This window comes from Plectropomus leopardus, chromosome 19 (assembly GCF_008729295.1).
Source record: "Plectropomus leopardus isolate mb chromosome 19, YSFRI_Pleo_2.0, whole genome shotgun sequence".
NCBI classification, from domain to species: Eukaryota; Metazoa; Chordata; class Actinopteri; order Perciformes; family Serranidae; genus Plectropomus; species Plectropomus leopardus.
Genome location: NC_056481.1, coordinates 19,179,879 through 19,189,186, shown reverse-complemented (window position 1 = coordinate 19,189,186; position 9,308 = coordinate 19,179,879). Strand labels below are relative to the sequence as shown.

Genomic DNA, 9,308 nt, shown 5'->3' with positions numbered 1-9,308 from the left:
TGTTTGATGTAGGCAATTCATTTTATGTCAGTTGGCAAAGTGATTAATCATCTAATTGTTTCAGCTGTACTTGTAAACTGTTTGGTAATTAAGTCATAATAAAACATCACATTTATTAAAATCTGGTTATGTTTTTCTACACAAATCTTAATCAGTAGAGTAACTAAAGCTGTCAGATAAACGTGGTGATGTAAAAAGTACAATAGTGGAACAAAAGTATACAGTGACATGACAAGAAAATACTTAAGTAAAGTTCCATGAATATGTACTCAAGCAAAATACTTGAGTAAATGTACTCATACATTTTACTGCTGCTTACATGAACATTAGTGGTTCAGTTTAAGTTAATTTATTTTTTATTTCAGCACATTTCTGTTGTGTTATCAATGGACACTAGCCTGCAAGACTTTAAGAGTGCATGGAAAATGTATGTTTTGAAACTTTTATATATTTAATCTTTTGCTGTACTTTTCACAGTGTCTGAAGAGACAGAGAATAAAATAATCTTCAGAAGACATCAGTACAAAGCATCGCCATAACTTAATTTGACCGGTGCCTCTTAGGCCCTCTGACAGAAGCTGCAGAGGAAACCATACAGTCATATGATATTAACTGATGGAGTTAATTTAAGCATCATATCTCCACTTCTGTGCTCTGCCAACTCTGCCAACATAGAAATGTCTCAATCCCACAATTCCCTACTGCACAGAGGGAAATATGAGCTGGCGGCATCAGCAGGTGAATAAGAGTAAAGAATGTGTCTGCTGTGCTAAAGAGGGTGAGAACAAGCCCGAGCACCAAGGACACACTGCAGCTCAAATCTTTAATGAACTGTCTCCGTCCTGCTGTAATGTCTTAATAAGCACAGCGCACACCAACAGAACTGTGGAAGTGTCCTTTTTCACTGCAGCCGCAGAATCACCAGCAGACGGCCAGTGACACCAAACAATCCGTGAGAGGAGGGTAATTGGAGATCATTGGGCTTATTCTGAGCTTGCCAGATACACATGGAGCTGAAATCTCTGTCCAATGGATGGCAAAGCACTGTGGGTAATCTGGGAGAGTGAAACATCCAGTGAGAAGGCTGCCTTTATTTGGACACAGCGGGGTCTCACGGCTGCAGAGGAGATGGAGAGAAACACGACACTGAAATAACAACACACACAGGGTGGTAAACGTGTCACTGATGGGTACATGTTAGTTCATGGTGCGGTAACAGTCATTAAACTCTCTGCAGTCAGTTTGAAACATGACAGAAGGCAGAGATCTGAATGCTAACTTGTTGCAGCTCATCACAGCGGTGAGTTGTCATTCTCTGTAGGAGAAAAGACTTTATTGAGAGGCGGCAGATTAGGGGCTCTTTAAAGTGTTTGCTGACAGAGAGTCTTTAATATGATGACATAAACGTGTAATCCATCTCAGATCAGCGGCTGCAGTATTTATGAGCCTCTGTTGACAGCAGTACACCTGCTATTCCTCGCTCCAGCCCTTGGAAAGTTGCCCGCCTCCACCGGCACCAGCGCTGCCAAAGCCAACGCCATACTGGGACAAGTGTCAGTGTGTAAGGAGATCGGAGGGGAGGGAGCTGTGTGAGGAGGGGTAACTTCCTGTTACTATTAGAGCAGGAGAGCCACTGATTCCTCCATCATTTCATGGGAGAGGGGAAAATAAACATCTTGCTCACACAAAGTGATTCTGACTTGGCAGAGAAACACAAAATTAAAGCTCTAGTGTTCAGGATTTAAAGACAATATCAGTGTGTTTTCTTTAGTTTATGATCACCTCAAAATAAGAACGGTTGTGTTTTTGTTACTTTAAAATGAGCCGTTCATATCTACATAGGGAGCAGGTCCTTGTCTACAGAGATCACCATGTTGGACTGCCATGTTTCTACAGTAGCCCAGAACTGACAAACCAAACATTGGCTCTACATAGGGACATTCTGGGTTTTTTCCTCAGTCTCTGTAATTAGCAGCCACCCCTTGCAACAAGTGGCATTGGAGAAACACAGATTATTTTTTCAACATAAAATGTCTTAATTATTTATTTATTAGTGGTTTTAGCTGTTTAATCACCTGGTTCATTTGTTTTCGCGAGGAAGAGACCTCTGTGGATAAATAGTCTGCTGGTTAAAATCGACTGAACAATGAGTACCGGAGGAATTCTAACCAGGAAAAACTTCAGCTGACTGACATCTGAAACCACTAAATCCCCCCTAAATCTGACACACTGGACATACTAAAACACTGAAATAAATGTGTTCATTTCTGCTGTGTTTGCATGCACAGATTATCACACATGAAGTGCAGTGCGTTCAGACCTTTGTTGACAGCACATGTTGTTGCAGTGTTTGACCACTGGACAGCAGCAGAGTGCAGCAGTTAGAGCCTTAGCAACACACTAACACACACTGAACTCTTTCAGGAAAAAATAAAATATAAATATGACCATTTATTTCCTTTTCTTTTGCAGTTTTTTCCTTTACATGTGCAATTCTCCACCTGACACCTGCAGAGGGTCAACAAGCTTCTAACGCTGAAGCATTGTTGTCTGAGCTTGATATTAAAGGCCTGTGGCTGTCTGTCACTTCATGTGTGTCCATATCTGCCTCTGCACTGACGGTAAACACTGACCTCAGCCCGTTCACACACACACACACACACACACACACACAGACACAGATAGGAGGAACTGACTGGAAATTTCAGCATGGGTAAAAAAGACGGAGGTTAAGGTGTTGAGAAGCTGGGCCCTGACCTCTGACCTGACACAGCTGACCTGCTGGAGCACACTCATACGCAGAGACAGCTGTTTACAGGCGGAGACAGCTGTGGGACTCCTCAGCGGGTTCAGAGTGTTTACGGAGGAGCTGTGTGTGAGCGCTCGATGACAGAGATCTCATTTACACACACACTCAGCCCTGATCAGATAAGAGCAGATCTATTTCAGCAGCTAATCTTAAATGTGATGAGTTTACAGAGGCCGGTGGAATACACAGAAATATCTTTATTTGGGAATCAGGTGCTGCCAGAGGGTATATCACACTGTCTCACACTATAGGGACAGGAAACACGACACGACCCTTTCATGTCGAAACCAGGCTCTCAGGAGCAGTGCCGAGCTCTGGAGACAGTTTTACACAGTGGTCAGACGTAGAATCACACTGTTCAGGTCTGTCACGTGATGCCATGGGGCCAAAAGGCCTTTTTCCCATCGACAAATATTGTGAAAGAGATGTTTGTAAATCAACCCCTGAGAAATGACTAGTTTCACTGTTAAGATGAGTTTCAATAACATTTAGAAAGTCTAGAAGAGCCGCAAGATTTAATCATTTTACTCCCATTCAAGTTAGCATGAGTCGCATTTAGCTGCACTCAGCCACCGTAGGTCTCCAGTGCGCCTGCTCTATGGGACCCACATTGCAGAAGATCTGGTTAATTTTCATACAATGGAAATAGAGATTTTTGGGGGTTATTTGGCTTCATGCACCACTAAGCAACTTCTATAGGAATTAATGAGGCCCTTCTTTCAGTGCAGTATCCAGGTCTAATTATACATCCATGGGTGAACTCTTACTCTTATAAGGAGTTTGCTGGGGTCATCTTGACGTTAGAATCAGACAAAAGATCCACACACGGTATTAAAAACTTCTAGTAATTTTTATGCAGTGTTTTGATCTAACAGAAAAACTCGTCAGGCATCATCATCACAAAGCAGACACATTCTTCTCTCAGGTGGTTTTGTTCTGCTCAATCCACTTTCAGCTTGAAACAGTCAGAGAAGAAGAGCTGACTAGCGCTCTCTGACAGTCCCACATGGGGGACAGAACATGTCTCCATGAAAAGATACTGATAATGTGACCTGGAGAACACAGGACCCTGAGAGCACAGATACATTCCTGACATGTTGAGCTGGTGTGTGAATAGCAGACTGTTTGGAAGTAATAAAGCTTGAGCGTCTAACATTCTGTGTCCTGTGTATCCATCTGTCCGAGATGCCTATGAATCCAAACCAAGCCTCTCTCCCTGACACCACTATCTCTGCTGCAGCCCCCACACCCCACCCTCCTGTCCTCAAAGAAGCCCGAGGGAGTCCCTAAGTCCCCCCTGACTCCCCTCTGACTTTCCTCTGATTGCCCCCTCCCACACCCATCACTCCCTTCACCCCAGCAGCACAGATCCTATCAGTTGCCTCCTGAGCTGGCTGGTATTCATCCGGCCCCGATCCAATTGCACAGCAGCAACCACATTTAAATCAAAAATGCAGCGAGTCAGGATCGGCCCTTAGTTACCACTCAAACACGTGAGAAACACAGCGGACGCCACACAGGAGAGACAAACAGAACAGATACCACTCAAAAGACATAAAAATAACAGGCACCACATCTCTGCAGTGAATCCATCAGGCTGCTGAGCCTGTGCTGAAGCAGGACAACACCAGATCAGTGCAGCAACCACATTTAACCCTTTAAAACCTGGATGAACAAGTTTTCTTGTACAATGTTCAGATGCCTTTTATATATTTAAAATTATAAATTTAGGATTAGTTTACAGAAAAATATATATGTTATTTGTCATCAGTTACATCAATTTTCTTGTGCGATGTTCAGACACGTTTTGTAAGTAAACATTGGGATTTTTTCTTTTCCTAAAAAAAAAAGGCAATCAGCAACTTGGTAAGAAAGTCCTGCAAGAAAATGTCCTAAAACTTAGCGCACACACACATACACACATACACACACACACACACACACACACACACACACACAAAATACATGCACACACACACATATATATATGAAATTAGTTTACAGAAAATATAAATGTTATTTCTTATAATTATTATTTTTATTTTATTTTAGCTTTTTTAACTTTCTCTTGTTGGGTAGATCATTGCCTTCTGTCCATGTTTTTGAAAGTAATCAAGTCAATATGCTGAGGTTTCAAAACCACACAAGAAACACAGCAGACAGAACATGGGAGAGAGTAAAAACAGGACACAGGAGAGAACATTTGACAGGCAGTGAATGTAGCAGCCTGCGATGAACCAGGACGACATCAGATCACTGATGCAACATACAAGCAGCTGGTCCCTACTTTCAAAGATGTTTAACCACCGTATCATCGTACCACTCTCATCTCTGTATGCTAAATATGAAGCTACTAGCTGTACCAAACTATTTGTAGGCCCGCATCCAGTTGGCAGACAACCAGGGGGTTACTGGTCCTGGAACACGACCCCGCATAAAAATTTTGTTTTTACACTTTGTTTTTTTTAATGTATTAAACTAAGCGAGATAGCAGTTTCCCTGTGTTAGCAGTCTTTGTGCTAAGCTAAGTTTATATTTAGCGAGCAAACAACAATGAAAGTGGATTGAATCATCTCATCCTGAACTCAGCTGATGTAGAAAAGAAAAAGTGCATTTGCCTATTTTTAAATAAGTTAGTTCTTAGATACTTTTATGGTTGAAAAAACGTTTGTGCTGTTTTTGCCCAATCAGGAGGCTCTTCAGACCACAGACTGTAGGCTTATGTGTATAGACTGTAAAAACACTCTATAATTCAGACAGGGGAAGATTCAGGTCATATTTAAATTGAAGAACTGGTTGGTTTTACGTGGATGTCATGTTCTCATTAGCCCTTTTTTCATGGTGACCACTTGTAACTGTCAATCAAATGAGTCCTCAAAAAGCTGCTCCTTTACTTCCACCTGTGGTTTAGTGTAATAGATAACCATGCTTATGTTATTATGAATAGATCTCCAGGGAGGTAAATACACTTTGGATTCACACCTATTCCAGCAGTTTTATTTTGCGAAAAAGTAATTAACCCTTCAAAACCTGGTTTGACCTGGTTTTCTCGTGCTGCAGTCAGATGACTGTCACAAGCTATTTTACTCTTCTTCTCTCAAAAACATGGTGCAGAAAAATGCAATAACCAACTTGGCATGAAATATCTCGCAAATTGCATGACATTGGTAAAAGGTGACCAAGAAAGTGACCTTAAAAACTAGTTATTATAGGGGGATTATTGGAACGAAATATGAGAAAATCATCACAAACTATAGTAAAAAATCCAGGAAAACATATTCATAATCATAATAATTATATATTTAAAATGATGTTAGAAAGAAAAAAAATCTGCACTTTTTCCAGTCATTTTCTTGTTTGTTTTCTCTTTTCTTTTCTTTTTTGTGTGCTTATTTTCAGGTAATTTTCTTGCAAATGTATACAGTCTATGGAGCTACAGATCCAAGCTGCATACAGTACAGCATGTACAGACACAGACTCTCACACAGACAGCGTAGAGGAGACAGAGACATACTGAGACGACCACACACACTGGAGGAGTGAGATGAAACTGGGGGTGGAGCTTAAAGTGTGTGTTGGTGGGGGTTGTCTTGTCTGAATTGGAGAGCGTCAGAGGCATGCCCCCACCACAGCTGGTCAGATCAAAATAGAAGAGACAGTAACTGAGACCAGGAGGAAGGAGGAGTGACCATCTTCCTCTTCCTCTTGGATGAACAGCTCTGTCCATCTGTCCGACTGTAGAGGGAATTGAGCTCTAACCTGAAAACACTTTCATCTATCTAAATTCAAACAGCCTCTACTGAAGACCTCTCTCTCTCTCTCTTTCTCTCTGTTTATTTCACAGGTTGAATCAAAAAAGTTAAAGGTCTCCTGCACTCAATATTATATTTGTTAATGAGCACATCTCCTTTTCCAAGATAGTCCATCCACTTGCCAGGTGTGTCTGATTAAACAGCATCATCGAAAAAACCTGTGGGAAAACAGGAGCTGAAACAAGGCTGTGTTTACATGTTTTGTTCATTGTAAATATTTCTGCAGCAGATCCCATCCTCACATTTCTCTTGTAACCAAATTATTAACAATATATGCAAAAATACATTTGACAGCTGATGATTTAAATTTGCTTGGATTTTGCAAACAATAGTTCTAGTGGCATAAATGTTGATAGACGGACCAGACTAGTCACGTAGATTAACTAAAAAACAAAATCAAAGCTTAAGATTACTTCATCCTCGAAATCTTTGTTAATCAGTCAGTCATGCTTCCTAGAATTCATGAGGAAGATGAAAAAGGTGTTTTTTTTCTCATGTCTTCACAGAAAACTGTGAACATATTGATTTATTGATTTGATCATCATTTGATCATGATATGTCATGTCATATATCATGTTTCTTTGGGGGTGGAAATCCTCGGCCACAGAGGCCAAACTACAGATGTTTCCTGGTTAACAAAAAATGAACTCAGACATTATCTGGAGCAACATTGGGACCAAACCAATGTGCAAGTACAATTAAATGGCACTTTTGAACCTGAGATGGACAATCTGTTTCACAATGTGTCCCATTACAAGTACATAGTCAATGTAGCGATGACTTATGAATAATGTTGCAATGGTGGAATGTAATTAAGTACATTTGCTCAATTACTGTACTACATTTAGGGTACTTTTACTTTACTTACATATTTCAAACAATGTCACCTTCTGCTTCTACTACACTTCAGAGAGAAATATTGTACTCGTAACGCCACAGCTCTTTGAAAACGTGAAACAATCAGTCTATTGTTTGGGAAATTAATTTGCAACTACTTTGATAATGTTTAAGTCATTTTCCATGCAAAAATATTTCATGGTTCCATCATCACAAGTATGACTACTCTCTGTTTTTCCTTTGAATTGTCTTGTTTTATTGCATTGAGTGCTTTCATTTGTAATACTTGTTCCCCAGGGTTCTCACAGTACGACTTTTAAGACCTTTCTTTACCACATAGAATAAAATTTAATGCCAACTTCAAGGCCATACTGACAAAAGCCCTGGAAATAATTATTTTGAATACTTGAATTCAGTAAAATGTTTTTATCAATATTCTCATTTATACATGATTTATATACCTTTGTGAGGCGAGTGTCTGTATACTGTAATAACCCTTTTCAATGGCCTTTTGGTAACAAACTCCAATAAACATCACTGAGAAAGTAAAAAATTAATACTTTTGTAACAAAATTCAAGACTTTGTTTACAAATTTAATACTTTTTAAGGCCTTTTTTAGTTGAGAATATTGAATTCAAGCCTTTTTTTGAAATAACCCACATGATAAAAGAAGCATCTCGCCCCAGGTATTTTCACATTATCTAATCCCCCGCCCCCATTCAAAAAAGTTTAGGCTTAGACCCCTGCTGTAACTCTTACCTGTGCTGTTTGTCCCACTGCTCCGTATTCCTCAACCCACAGATGGATGAACAGGACATGTCCGCATGATGTCTATACATAAGAAAATGTATTTGTCGTCCTAAAATGAAGCCCAACAGCACATCAGGAGGTTCCCTGTCTGCTCTGCTAACCTTTGTAACACAAAAAAGTTCAAGTTTCTACCAGCTTTAAACGTCCCTCATGACAGACTCCTCACAGAAAACTAACACAGATTTCATTCCTCTCCAATCACTGGAACATCACCCTGACCTATCTGTCTCTCTGTGTTTCTGTCCCATCCCCCTCTTCCTCCTCTTCCTCCTCTCATCCAGCACTCCATCGTGCAGGAAGCCTGCTCTTCCTGAAAACAAGCATGGGAGCGTGGAAAAGGACAAAGCTGAGGGGGGCAGGTATATGTGAAGGGTGACAGAGGATGTTTTTGTCATTCCTCTGGTCCTCTGGCTGCTGCAGGCCTCACTGAGTCCATCCTGAGGAAACTAGGCTCACGTCACCACTGCCAGGTCTTGGGCCCACACGTGCTGTCCGTTACAGATGTTGTGGCGCAGTCACTGCAGCAGACCCTCCTCACACGGGAGCTGTAAACACATGTGTGTTCAAACTATGGAAGGAACAGTCTAAACAAAGTCATGCTTAGTTTATCTCAGTTACACAAATGAGGAAATACATTCTGTAACTCTGCCAGCAGCCGACCACGCTCCACTTCCTACATATGAGTGCTGCAAACTGCCAGTCCGCCTGCAGCAGTGGGAACTCCTCAGCAGAGACTCCATAATCTGATTCTTGTGTGACTCAGCTACATGTTAACATGGCCACCAAGTATATCAGTGATACTTATTACACTCATTCTTACAGCCTGCGGGCCAAATCTGGCCCCTGATGGGGTGCCGGGTGACCATTTTCTAATTCACTATAAAAATAAGTGATTTGCACAGGGAATTATTTTTTTGTCCTTCATATTACACATAAGGTGCCAGAGTACATAAACAGCATCAAAATAGAGTTTGTCAAAAAACTGCCAATAGAGGATACCCCGCACCCCTGACAGAGGTCTTAGCGAAGCCCCTAATGT

At 41.0% G+C, this 9,308-nt stretch overlaps 1 long non-coding RNA gene across 1 annotated transcript; it reads right to left on the bottom strand.

The window, feature by feature from the left end:
- LOC121958954 lies at positions 1–8,492 on the bottom strand. The gene is made up of 2 exons (XR_006106874.1): positions 8,219–8,492; positions 1–1,117 (listed from the first exon to the last, which is right to left on the bottom strand). It is a non-coding gene; the product is annotated as an uncharacterized LOC121958954 (long non-coding RNA).
- Between the last annotated feature and the right edge of the window lie 816 nt (positions 8,493–9,308).